The sequence below is a fragment of the Crocuta crocuta genome, unplaced genomic scaffold (assembly GCF_008692635.1).
Source record: "Crocuta crocuta isolate KB4526 unplaced genomic scaffold, BGI_CrCroc_1.0 scaffold68, whole genome shotgun sequence".
Lineage (NCBI taxonomy): Eukaryota > Metazoa > Chordata > Mammalia > Carnivora > Hyaenidae > Crocuta > Crocuta crocuta.
The window spans coordinates 3,783,274-3,796,694 of record NW_027532426.1 but is presented as its reverse complement, the minus strand read 5'-3'; the positions used below and the strand labels follow the sequence as shown (position 1 = coordinate 3,796,694).

At 44.6% G+C, this 13,421-nt stretch overlaps 1 long non-coding RNA gene across 2 annotated transcripts in view; it reads left to right on the top strand.

Annotated features, from left to right (window-relative positions):
• Nucleotides 1-12,401, top strand: part of LOC144244089 (uncharacterized) — a 21,977-nt gene extending 9,576 nt beyond the window's left edge. For both annotated transcript variants that reach the window (XR_013338830.1, XR_013338829.1), the window contains exons 3-4: nt 9,604-9,755; nt 11,475-12,401. This is a non-coding gene — a long non-coding RNA (uncharacterized LOC144244089). The remainder of the gene's footprint in view (nt 1-9,603; nt 9,756-11,474) is intronic.
• Nucleotides 12,402-13,421: the final 1,020 nt, after the last annotated feature.

Genomic DNA, 13,421 nt, shown 5'->3' with positions numbered 1-13,421 from the left:
ACTAGAGCATAGAGCAGCTCACGGAACTCAGGGAAATGCATACATTAGCCAGTCCATCAAAGGCTATGCCAAAGGACACAGATGAATGGTCAGATGAAAAAATGCATCAGGCAAGGTCTGGGAGGGTCCCAAGTGCAGGAGGTTCTGTCCCTGTGCTTCATGGATGTGTTCACTCATATGGAAGCTCCCCAAAGCTCCTACCTACTAGGGGGATATCTATAGAGGTTTCCTCATGTAGCCACGATCAATTATTAGCTCTATTTCTAGCCCCTCTTCCCGCTAGAGAAGGGGGAGGGGGCCGGGCTGAAAGTTCTAATCTTCCATAAGGCTTGGTCTTTCTGCTGACCGGCTTCCATCCACGAGCTCATCCACAGGTACTAGTGCTCCCATCACTTAGGTGTTCAAGGGCTTGGGGAGCTCTGTTGGGAACCAGGGGCAGAGACCAATAATACGTTTTTTCCTGTTATCTCACATTTGTACACTTTGTATGCACATATCTATCTTTTCCCCCTGTCGGACCATAACTCAGAGGTGCTCCTACTTGCTACTACTGATAGTTTGAGCCAAATCCTTGATTGTTGGGTGGGAGGGGGCTGTCCTATGCATTGCTGAATTTTTTAGCAGCATCCCCAGCTTTTACCCACTAGATGCCAGTAGCACACCCTTCTTGAGTCATGACAATCAAAAATATCTCCAGGCCTTGCTTGATGGCCCCTCGTGGCAAAAATTGCTCCTTGTTCCACACCACCCTCCCACCCCCGCCGCAGTCGAGAAACTGCTATTTCTTTCCCGAGGTCTGAGTGTATGTCATAAATTCCTGTATTCCTGGGTGCCTGGGTGGCTCATTCAGTTAAGTGTCTGACGTCAGCTCAGGTCATGATTTCACGGTTCATAAGTTCAAGCCCCGTGTCGGGCTCTGTGCTGGCAGCTGGAGCTTGGAGCCTGCTTTGGAACTGTGTCTCCCTTTCTCTCCTCCCTTCCCCTGCTTGCTTGCTGTCTCTCTCTCTCTCACTCTCTCTCTTTCCCCAAAGTAGATAAACATTAAAATTTTAAAAATAAATTCCTGTATTCCATAAAATGCACAGCACATAGTGCACATTAAAAAAATTTTCATTTTTTTGAGAGGGAGAGAAGGAGCAGGGGAGAGTGGCAGAGGGAGAGAAAATCCCAAGTAGGATCCATGCTCAGCACAGAGCCCAACTTGGGGCCCTGATCCCTGACCCTGGGATCATGACCTGTACTGAAATCAAGAGTTAGACACTCAACCGACTGACCCACCCAGGCGCCCCAGTGCACATTTTTATTGTCCAGACAGTATCATTGTCTCATGAAAATAATAGCCAATATTTATAAAGCCCTTACTATTTTTATTGTTCTTAGCTCTTCATCTATATTCATTTAATCCTCATGACAGCCTTAAGAGATGAGTACTATTATTATGCCCTTTTTACGGCCAAGAAACTAAGGCTCCAAGAGGTTAGAGTTCAAGGTCGCCTAGGGAAGTGACACCTTGAATCTGAACCCTAACTCAGGCAACCAGGCAATCCAGTGGAGATTCTGGGTTCTAAACCATTTTTCTATCTGCTGTTTTTTTTTTTTTAATTTTTAATGTTTATTTTTGAGAGAGAGAACATAAGATGGGGAGGGACAGAGAGAGAGGGAGACAGAGGCTCTGAAGCAGGCTCTCTGCTAACAGCAGAGAGCCGATTGTGGGTTTGAACTCAGGAACCATGAGATCATGACCTGAGCTGAAGTCAGACGCTTAACTGACTGCGCCACCCACGCGCCCCTCTATCTACTGCTTTTAAATATATACACACAAAAATCAACTCAAAAAAAAAAAAAAGGCTGGACACTATCCATCTGCTTACAGAATTTGCATAGGCAAACACATGATAAAAATAAAATTTCCTGTTCTGCCTTTTTCACAAAACATGATACAGCAAAGCATTTTTGCCATGTTGCTAAAATCTTCTAAGTTGTTTGAATGGCTGCAGCATAACCAGCCCCTTCTTATTGAGCATTTTGGTTGTTTATATTTTATTTGACACATTATCATCAATCTGCTATGGTATAATTGACATGCAATAAAGGGCACCCATTCTATGGGTAAAGTTATCAAACTTTTTTGACAAGTGTGCTCCCCCCAATACAGTCACAATACAGAGCATTTTTTTAATGTTTATTTTGGAGAGTGTGTGAGCAGGAGAGGGGCAGAGAAAGAGAGAGACGGAGGATCTGAAGCAGGCTCTGTGCTGACAGCAGAGAGCCCAATGCGGGGCTTGAACTCACGAACTGTGAGGTCATGACCTGAGCTGAAATCAGGAGTCAGATGCTCAACCAACTGAGCTACTCAGGCGCCCCAGAAGTTCATTCCTTTTCATTGTGTTCTGTCCTACAGATAGACAACACAGCCTGAGCCTGATGGTGGCTAACACAGGAAGGAACAGGTGAGGTAGGTTAAACAGGTTTAGGATTGGCTAGTTGAACAATTTCAGTGGACCCTGGGTCAAAGGGACTGTCTCTAATTATGTACTACGTGGCCTCAGAGTGATTAGGGCAGAGGAATAGTGGCCCCTGTGGGAGCAAAGTAAAGTAGGCAATTGAGGTAAAGGTTTTGGATTGGTTGGTGTGTAGATCAAAGGTGCACTAGCAAGAGAATAGTTTATTGTGTCTAAGACTTGGCTAGTCCAGGAGGGGCATCTGTCCAGAATCAGCAAGGCCCGAGATGTCAAGGCATCAGGAAATACATAACGTTCAAAACAAAACAAAACACACGATTAATACACCTTCTTGAAAGGTTAATCTAGAAAAACTCTGAACTCTGGGATGCTAAGCGTAGCTTAGACAAAGTACTGCATCGTACTGGAAAACAGGGAATTAGGTAAAGATGGCATACCGAGTGGTGAGACTGCCTGGCCCCCTTGTCACCTCAGCCCTACGATTCTCTGACCCAAGCTAACACCCTATGACCAGTAGACTGGAGGATCTTTCTGTGGGAAGACTGGCAAGCCCAGGAGGGCATTCCTGCGGATACTGTGTTTGTTTCCTAGGGCTGCTGTGAGCAAATGACTCAAAACGTTGTGGCTTCAAACAAAAGAAATGCATTCTTCCACAGTTGGGGAGGTCAGAAGGTTGAAAACAAGGGATCAGCAGAGCCACGTTCCCTCTGGAGGCTCGAGGGAGCCTTTCTTTCCTTGTCTCTTCCAGCTTACGGGGTTCAAGGTGCTCCCTGGCTTGTAGAAGCAGCCGTCTTCACAGAACCCTCTCCTTTCCCTCTGGGTCTCCTGTAGACACTTGCTATTGTATCTAGGGCTCACGCAGATAATCCAGGACGGTCTTATCTCAAAATCCGTAACTTACTTACATTGGCAAAGATTGTTTTTCCAAATAAGGTCATATTTGCAGGTTGTGGGGATTAGGACGTAGACCTATCTTTTTGGAAGCCCACCATTCAACCCATGACAGGTACAAGTCCCCAGTGCAAATTAGCCCTCTGTGGTAATGCTCACCAACTGAGAAGCCCTGTTCCTTGAACACAGAACTTTCAGACAACTTTAGTGCCTCAGTCTTTTTTTTTTTTTTTTTGAGAGAGAGAGAGAGTGTGTGTGTGTGTATGTGTGTGTGTGTGCGTGCGCAAGTGGGGAGAGAGGGAGAAAGAATCTTAGGCAGGCTCCATGCTGAGATGCTGGGCACGGAGCCTGATGCAGGGCTCCATCCCGCAACCCTGGGATCATGATGTGAGCCAAAGTCAAGAGTCAGATGCTTAACTCACTGAGCCACCCAGATGCCCCTAGTGCTCTGTTTTAATCATGAACGGACTGTCAAGGATCACTAGGTAATTGAAGAAACTCTCTAATGTGAAAGACAAAAACCAAACAAACAAGAAAAAGGGAAATTAGAAAATACAGAAATGGCACAGAGAACAGAGCAAAACGAAATCTTAAAAAAGATGATGGGGTGCCCAGGTGGCTCAGGCATATAAGCATCCAACTTTGGCTCAGGTCATGACCTCATGGTTGGTGAGTTCGAGCTCCACATTGGACTCTGCGCTGAAAGCATAGAGCCTGGTTGGGATTCTCTCTGCCCCTCCCTGACTCATGCTTTCTCTCACAAAACAAAGTTAAAAAAATATTAAAAATATGAAATCTGAAAAAAAATAAAAATATGAAAACCAGTAACTTCAAAGTGTTGGAAGATAAAATTGAGGAAATATCCTTTTATTTATTTATATTTTTATGTTTTTATTTATTTCTAGGAGAGAGAGAGAGAGAGAGATAGCGTGAGCAGGGGAGGGTCAGAGAGAGAGGGAGTCACAGACTGAAACAGGCTCCAGGCTCTGAGCTGGCAGTCAGCACAGAGCCCGACGCGGGGCTCGAACCCACGAACCGTGAGATCATGACCTAAGTGAAAGTCGGACGCTTAACCAACTAAGCCACCCAGGCGCCCCGAGGAAATATCCTTTTAAAAAGAAGCCAGAAAATGGGCATGAAAAGATTTTTATTTTTTATTTTTTCAAATGTTTACTTTTGAGAGAGAGGGAGAGAGAGCATGCACACACGGGGGAGGGGCGGAGAGGCAGACAGAGGATCCAAAGCGGGCTCTGCGCTGACAGCACAGAGCCGGATGTGGGGCTCGAACTCACGAACCTGTGAGATCATGACCTGAGCCGAAGTTGGACGCTTAACTGACTGAGCCACCCAGGCGCCCCAGCATGAAATGATTTTTAAAATTAGTCCAAGAGGACTAACTAACATGCAACTCAGAAGAGTTACAGAGAACAATGGAGGGAAAGCAATCATTGAACGAATAATTTAAGAAATCATCAGAACTGAGTGGGCTAGATCTCCAGAATGAGAGGCCCACTGAGTGCCCAACATAATGGATGAAAAAGAAATCCTGACATTTCAGATCATTGAATAAATAGAGGAAGATTACCAGAACTTCACAGAGATTTAAAACAACAACAGGTCATGTTCGAAGGAACAGCTGTCAGAATGGCACGGGTGCTTCTCATCAGCCATGCTGGAAGACCGTGGAGAAACACTTTCACATGATTTATGGCTCATGGCTTTAGATATTAGCCAAATTCCGAATTCAGTAAAGTAAGCACATTTTCAGACTTGTGAAATCTTAAAAACCTTACTTCCTACCCATGGATGCTTTCTCAGGAAACCTCTTGGAGGGTGGGGCACATCAAACTGAGAGAAGAAACCAAGAGACAGGAAGAAATGTGATCCTGGAGACAGAATATTTGACCTAGGTGAGAAATGAAGAGAATCCCCAAGGTGATAATGATGAAGGGAAGTCCCAGGGTGACAGATGGCTTGGCAACAGGCCTGGAGGGTAATCAGTTGAGACTGGAGCAGGAAGACACAGGGCCCCAGAAAGGACGCCTCCAAGAAATAATGAATAGAAGAAACACCCTTAGAGTGATAGTGGAGAACGAATTCATTATAGAGACATGGAAAACGAAGCAAAGCCACGTTCCCTCTGGAGGCTCGAGGGAGCCTTTTTTATCATTAATAACTCCAGGAAAGTTAAAAGAACAACAACAACAAAAAGAAACAAAGCTTAACCACAGACTACAGAACTTGGCTGTGAATCCTATTTATGGAGGCATGATGGTGGAACCGAGTGGATCACTCTCCGCCAACCCCAGCGCACATGGCCTTTCCTCCTTGCAGACTGTTCCAGCCAGCAGGAACTCTCTTTGCTCCAGGTGTCCCGGGGTTTCTTGTGGTTAAACAGGAAATGAGTTTGTTGAATTCAGTCAGTTAATTAATACATTCACAAATTAAATTGTTGAATTAAAATGGCTCTAAGAAAATTGGGTCCAAGCAAAAGGCTATGGATAGAAGTATACAAGTATACACACACACACATATATTTTTTTTTCTTTTTTAAGCTAAACACTTGGAAGAGATTGTCTGAAGCTTTAAATGTATGTTTTGCTCACTCATTTGAGAACTTTTTTTTTTTTTTTAAGTAAGCTCTGTGACCAAACTGGGGCTTGAACTCACCACCCTGAGATCAAGTGTCTCGGGCTCTACCTACTGAGCCAGCTAGGCATCCCTACTTTGAGACCTTTTGATTTACCCAGACAACATACCTCTGTGTATACCCAACCTTCATCCCATTATAGAGAAGATAAGTCCAATATATTTGAATTCTGCATATGTTAGACTGACCCTTAACACTTTATATTGCAAATTTTTTTCTAGTTCCATTTTTATTTTTCCACTAGGCTGTGAGCAATTTGAGGGCAGGCTCTTGTTCTTTCCTCCATAAGTCTCTGGCACCTAACACAGACCTTGGCTTTTTTTTCAACCTATCTAAGATTTACCTACCATAACCTAACCTACCTAGGTTTGAGATGGCGACCCTTTATCTCCAGAGTGTTCAGTCACTCACACAGCACCGTCCCATCCATCCACCCGGCACCAAGACTGGTGTTTTTATTAGCATCTCTTCCACCCTCCCATTTTGCACAAAAGGATGCGAGTTCCAGAGAGTGCCTTGCCCCCAGGTCATAGAAGTCAGCGTTGAAGCCTCTAGCAGAACCTGGGTCTCCTGACACCTAGTGACGCACTTTAAATGCCAATCCATTAAAATCGATGGATTTTTATTTATTATTTTATGTAAGGTTTTAAAAATTGAAGTATGGCTGACACACAGTGTTGTATTAGTTTCAGGTGTAAAGACAGTGACTCAACAAGTCTGTATACGTTATGCTGTGCTCACAAGGGCAGCTGCCACCTGTCACTGCATGATGCTATTACAGTCCCATGGACTGTATTCCCTATGCTGTACCTTTGACCCCCGCAACTTATTCTGTAACTGGAAGCCTATTATCTCCCACTCTCCGTCATCCATTTGGCCCATCCTCCCAGAGAAGCATTTTAAAAATTTAATTGTGGCTTAAAAAATTATCATCTTGGGGCACCTATGTGGCTCAGTCGGTTGAGCATCAGACTCTTGATTTCCACCCAGATCATGATCCTAGTTTGAGATCACGTTGGGCTCTGAGCTGACAGTGCAGAGCCTGCTTCGGATCCTTTCATTTTCCCTCTCCATGCACGCACGTGCGCTCTCTCTCTCAAAAATAAACATTAAAAAAACTTTAAAAATTAAAAAAAAAAAAAAAAGCTGGTCATGTAAGTCAGTACTCAGCTCCCAACAGTTTGCAGACAGATCTTATGATTCAGATAAACTGGAAATCTGGATTTTTATGTAAAATGCCGTGATTTTTAAAAACCGGCATTTAAATTTTCAAAAAGATTTAATGTTTGTTTATTTTTGAGAGAGTGGGGGAAAGGCATAGAGAGAGGGAGACACAGAATCTGAGGCCGGCTCCAGGCACTGAGTTGTCAGCACAGTGCCTGAGGCAGGGCTCAAACTCCTGAATCGTGAGATCTGAAGTTGGTCGCCTGAGCCACCCAGGCACCCCATAAATTTCCAAAAAGATCTAAAAAGCATTATGTAGGCCAAAGAGAAACTACATGTTTGCAAACCCTGGTATGGAGTACTGTGGTAGTCAGTTACCTCTGGGGAAGAATTGTGTCTGATTTTTTCCACCCCAGAGCTGAGAAGAGGGGCCTAAATCAGATGCCTCCACCTGCAGAAGTTCTGCCCTTCCATACTTGGGTAATAGGTAAATATGTTGTAGACAGATAGGAAATGGCCCCGAATAAATCAACCATGAAGCCCTCCATGGTAGCATATCGATGCTGGTCACTTTGGAGAGGCGAACCCCGGGTTTTGCACCCATTCGGAGATTTCATTGTAGCGTCTTCGCAGAACCGTCAGAAGAATAGGATGTCACGGGTTTGGAAAGGCGTCGCGATTTTCCTACGGTGTCCTGCAGGTGCTCAGTGGGATCATTAGTCTACCACGACCAGCTCGGAGGAGTGTAAGGCTTTGGAATAATGGTCGTTTCTACAAAAGCTACCCTGGGAGACGCCGGGCTGGGCTCTCGCGGGAAGAAGTCAAGAGGAAAGGATGTCTTAGTGGTTCCGCTCTGGTGGGTTTGAGGAAGTGGAATCCGGATCTTTCCTGGAAGTGGTGTTGGGGAGCTGGTATGGAGCGGAGAAACACACATGGCCATAAATGGTGTGCTCCGGTTCCAAACATCTGAGCTCATCCCTGGGCTTCATGAACCACATGCTGGGAATTTTGACCGAAATAAACTTCTGACCTTTCCATCAGTTCCCTTGAGTAAGTCAGGGTTTTATGGACTACTTCATATTGCCACTTAGAAAGAGGGTTGAACTGTTTCTTCTTTTGCTTAAGAAGGCAGCACAGCTCATTATCACCGCGGCTGATATTCTATCAGTGAAGTATTCCCATAATGCTTTGTACCTGACAGAGACCTTCCTCGTGCATCCTCCATTTTGTTCCCTTGGTGACTCTGTGAGGGAGTATTATTCTCATGTTACAGATGAGGAAAGGGATGGTCTCCCATTGTACTTTACCTAAAGTAGAAAATATTCTTTCTTGTACATAATCTCTATGCCCAACATGGGGCTTGAACTCAAGACCGCAAGATGAAGAGTCACACACTCCACTGACTGAGCCAGCCGGGTGCCCCAGTATAGGATCTTAAAAAAATTTTTTTAATGTTTGTCTGTATTGCTTATCTATATCGATTTTTTAATGTCATATCTACATCTGTATGAAAGAGAAACCGAGCACGAGTCGGGGGGAAGGGGCAGAGAGAGAGGGAGACACAGAATCTGAAGCAGGCTTCAGGCTCTGAGCTGTCAGCACAGAGTCCGACGCGGGGCTCGAACCCACGAACCACGAGATCATGACCTAAGCGAAAGTCGGACGCTTAACCGACTAAGCCACCCAGGCGCCCCACTCATTCACTATTTCTTGTTCTTACTAGATTGTAAGCTCTACAAGGCAGAGACCAAATCTGCCTTATTTGATTCTGGAGCCTCAGTGCCCAGTACAATATTCTTTTGTACTGAAAGCTTTTGTGACCATTGCCCAATGTTTGGATTCCATAGGAAATAATGCATTGGAATCTTTCCTTGAGGGGCACCTGGGTGGCTCAGTCGGTTAAGCGCCCGACTTCGGCTCAGGTCATTATCTCATGGTTTTGTGAGTTCAAGACTCACATCGGGCTCTGGACTGTCAGTGCAGCTTGGGATTCTCTCTTTCTGCCCCTTCCCCATCCTCTCTCCCTCTTATAGTAAACTTAAAAACTTTAAACTTAAAAATAAAAAAAAAAGAACAATATTGCCTTGAATACTGCCCTTAAGTCCAGTTCTATCAGGCTTTCCTAACAAGCTTCTTCTGATACTTCAATAAACAATTTCACTATTTCACTAATATTTCGGGGTATTTCACCAGCCCTTTGATTAGTGATCAAACCACCCATGTCCCCATATCGCAGAGCAGGTTGTGAGGTTAGAACACAGTGTCACTGTATCATTTGATGATTACTAGGAAAGGCGGTGCTGTTCTCAACTCCTGTTGTTTCTCTGATGCTCACACACCAGTGAGAACCTCTGTCCACCACCCCGTGTGGGGTGGCCACGCGGGGATCACTGATGGCAAGGATATTCAAAAGTGCCCACGCTATTCCCATCTCAGGTCTCCCCTGGGTGTGCCGCACACTCGGGCCGTTTGTGGACAGATGGCTCATTTATTCGGCGGAAGCAGTGAGGTCCAGGCAAGTGAATGGGGAAAGCGGAAGAGTGGAAGTTAACACGGCCTCGTGGGCTCACGCAGGAGGCACCAGGCAGGTAAGCAGGGCCAGGCGGGAGGGACTCGTGGCCTCATTTCAACAGCTGCAGTGGGCTTGAGTCCCTGCAGGAGGCCATCTGGGAGAAGGGCACTCTTGTCTTCTTTTCCTCCCCCTAAGCCAGCTCGCTCTCTTCTCATCAAAGTGAAATGCGTCACCATCAAACTTCCTAAATCCAGCTAACAGTGATAACAACCAAAATCTGTAACTGCACACCCGGGCAGCGGTGTATAGGGTTGCAAATGTTAGTTCCAAATATAGTGCCGGTTCACATCTCCAGCGAGGAAAGAACACTGAGCGAATTCATTACACAAACCACTTAAACTAATTGAGCCCGGAGCTTAAAGCCACATTCCTCAAATGCGTGTGCTCCCCAAAACCAGCGTTTACCATCAGGCAGTCGGGGCTGGAAACCACTCCTGAACCAGGGAATCTAGACCAGGAAGAAATGCTTCTCCAGGTACACATGTGCCAGCTGTTCGTTTGTTCTCAAGTGATGTCTGCCGATTAGCCTCATGACATAGAGCATGACCTCAGGGGTCACAGGTCTGAGCCCAGCACACTTAGCTTCCCAAGGCCAAGACGGAAAAGGCTGGGCACCCGTTACAGAGGGGCACAACAAAAGGGGCAGAGCCTGTCCTCGTTACTAAAAATAAATGCATACGTTAGGGGGGCCGCCTGGGAGGCTTAGTCGGCTAAGCGTCCGATTCTGGATTTCAGCTCAGGTCACGATCTCATGGTTCGTGGGTTCGAGCCCCGTGGCAAGCTCTGTGTTGATTTGAAATGTGGAACTTAGTTTTTAATTTATTTTCATTTAATCTTAAATAGCTGCATATGGTTAGAGGCGACTGTATTTGGACACACAGCTGTAGAACTTTCCATCTGCTGGGAAGAAGAGTGTTTGGGGGAGAGCAGACCAGCTTTGGTAGGCAAAAGATCTTATAAGTCATGGACTTTTATTTTCTCTCCAGTTAGAGATCATCTGTGGACGCTCTTACTGGTAGAGGAGGGAAGTGAGAAACCCTGGGAATGGCCACAGCAATCTCAAGAAAGAACAAAGCTGGAGGGATCACCTTCCCTGGTTTCAAACTATATTACAAAGCTAGATAATTAAACCAATATGGTCTTGGCATAAAAACAGACACATAGATCAGTGAAACAGAATAGACAGCCCAGAAATAAACCCATTTATGTATGGCCAATTAATTTATGACAGAGGAGCTTTGAATATACAACAGGGAAGGGACAGTCTGCTCAGTAAATGGCGTGGGGAAAACTGGTGAGCCACACGCAAAAGAATGAGACTTGACCGCCACCTTTCACCATACACAAGCATTAACTCAAAGTGGGTTAAAGGCTTGAATGTAACACCTGAAACCATAAAACTCCTAGAAGAAAGTATAGTCGGTAAGCTCCTTGACAATAAGTCCTGGCAATGTTTTGTTTTGTTTTGTTTTTAACCTGACACCAAAGGCAAAAGGAAAGAAAGCAAAAATAAGTGGGAACACATAATACTAAAATGTTCCTCACACCAAAGGAAACTGCTAACAAAACAAAAAGCTAAACTCTACTGAATGGGAGAAAATATTTGCAAGTCAGATACCTGATAAGGGGCCAGTACCCAAAATCTATAAAGAACTCACAACTCCATAGCAAAAAACACCCCACAAATAATCCAATTAAAAATGGGCACACGATCTGAATAGACCTTTTTTCCCAGGACATAACAGATGGCCAACAGGCATATGAAACGATGCTCCACATCAGTGATCATCAGGGGAATGCGTATCAAAACTACAGCGAGCTATCACTTTACACCTGTCAGAACGGCCAGTATCAAAAAGACAAGAAATAACAAGTGTTGGTGAGGATATGGAGGAAAGCGAACCCTTGTGCACTGTTGGTGAGAATGTAAATTGGTGCAGATGCGATGAAAAACAGTACGAAGGTTCTTCAAAAAATTTGAAATAGAAATACCACATGATGCAGCAATTCCTCTTTGGGGTATTTATCTGAAGAAAATGAAAATACTAAGAAAAGATATACGCACTCCCGTGTTCATTGCAGCATTGTTTACAATAGCCAATGGATGGATGAATAAAGAAATTGTAGCATGTACACACACATGTACACACACTAGAATATTATTTAGCCACAAAAAGAATGAAGTCTTGTCATTTGCGACATGGATGGACCTCAAGGGCATTATGCTAAGTGAAGTAAGTCTGATTGAGAAAAACAACCAAGTGATGTCTCAAATGTGAAATCTTAGGAAAACAAAAACAAAAACCCAAGCTCATAGATACAGAGGACAGATTGATGGTTGCCGGAGGCCCCCGAGAGTGGTGGTGAGGGGGGCAGAAAAAAAGAAAAAGAACAAAGTGAGAGAAGGTACTTCATACTCTTCAAGGCCACATCACTAATTTCATCCTTCCACACCCCCTTACATTTCCAACTTCCTTACATTTCCAACTTTCAAGTGCTCTATTCCTAAAAGAAGGAACTGACCTATTAAGAAAGCAACAATCATCTCATCCATCCTCATTCATGTCAAACATTTTAAATATTTTGTACTTTTTCTTATAAACTGGTTCGCCATGTCCCCTTCGTTATCTTGTATTCTGCTTTCTTCAGACTTCTATTAAACTATTAGCCATTCAGCATATAGTTTTCTCCATTTTAACTGCCTTAGTAGAAGTCTAAACAGTAAGCATTAAGAAGAGAATATCCATGGGGCGCCTGGTTGGCCCAGTTGGTTAAGCGTCCAACTTCGGCTTAGGTCATGATCTCACGATTCACGGGTTCGAGCCCCACCGTCGGGCTCTGTGCTGACAGCTCAGAGCCTGGAGCCCGCTTCGGATTCTGTGTCTCCTTCTCTGTCTGCCCTTTTCCCCACTTGTACTCTCTCCTCTCTCTCTCTCTCAAAAATAAACATGAAAAAATAATAAGAAAAGAATATCCATAAGATTAGCATATATAATACGAAGTGGATGATCAGTCCCCTAACAGAGTGGGCTGAAATTGCTATGTAATGTAATACACCTGCACAATTTGTCCAGTTGATGAAAACGGTTAAGGCTGGTTGGGGGTAGTGGGGGAGGCAGATGGCTCAGAGGACCATGCTGTCATGACCAGCCAAACTATGGTGAGATTTAATTAATTAGTTTTCTTGGGTTGTCATCTTAACCGGTGTACGGTGAGTCTGCTGCCAGCCGCTGGCCACCTTCCCGAGAAAGCACAGATTAGTAGTAAGCTGTGTTTCTCCTCTGTCGTTAATTCTACCCCAGGGTTGGAACCAGAAGTTCAGTGCTGAAAGCTACGGCTGCCAGACACCAGCAGTGGAATTGCAGGACCAAGCAGACTTTTTTTTTTTTTAACAAGTGGCGTGAACAACCCAATAGACTTTCCTTCCTCTGACCCTGCTGTCTATCATGTTTGCCAGCAAATGTTTTGGTAGAGCAACCAATCCTCTGATTTGGTTTCCTAGGGAAAGCAGTTGTTTGGCCTAATGTTTTATTAATATCAGGGGCTCCTGTCTCTTATGCTTGTGTTGGAAACCAAGCACCTTGACCAGTCTGTGTCCGCCGGGGGTGGTACAAGAAGGCACGGTCCACCTTGGTTGAGTTTTTGCATTATCTCAAAAGAGAAGATAGTCTTACAAAAAAAA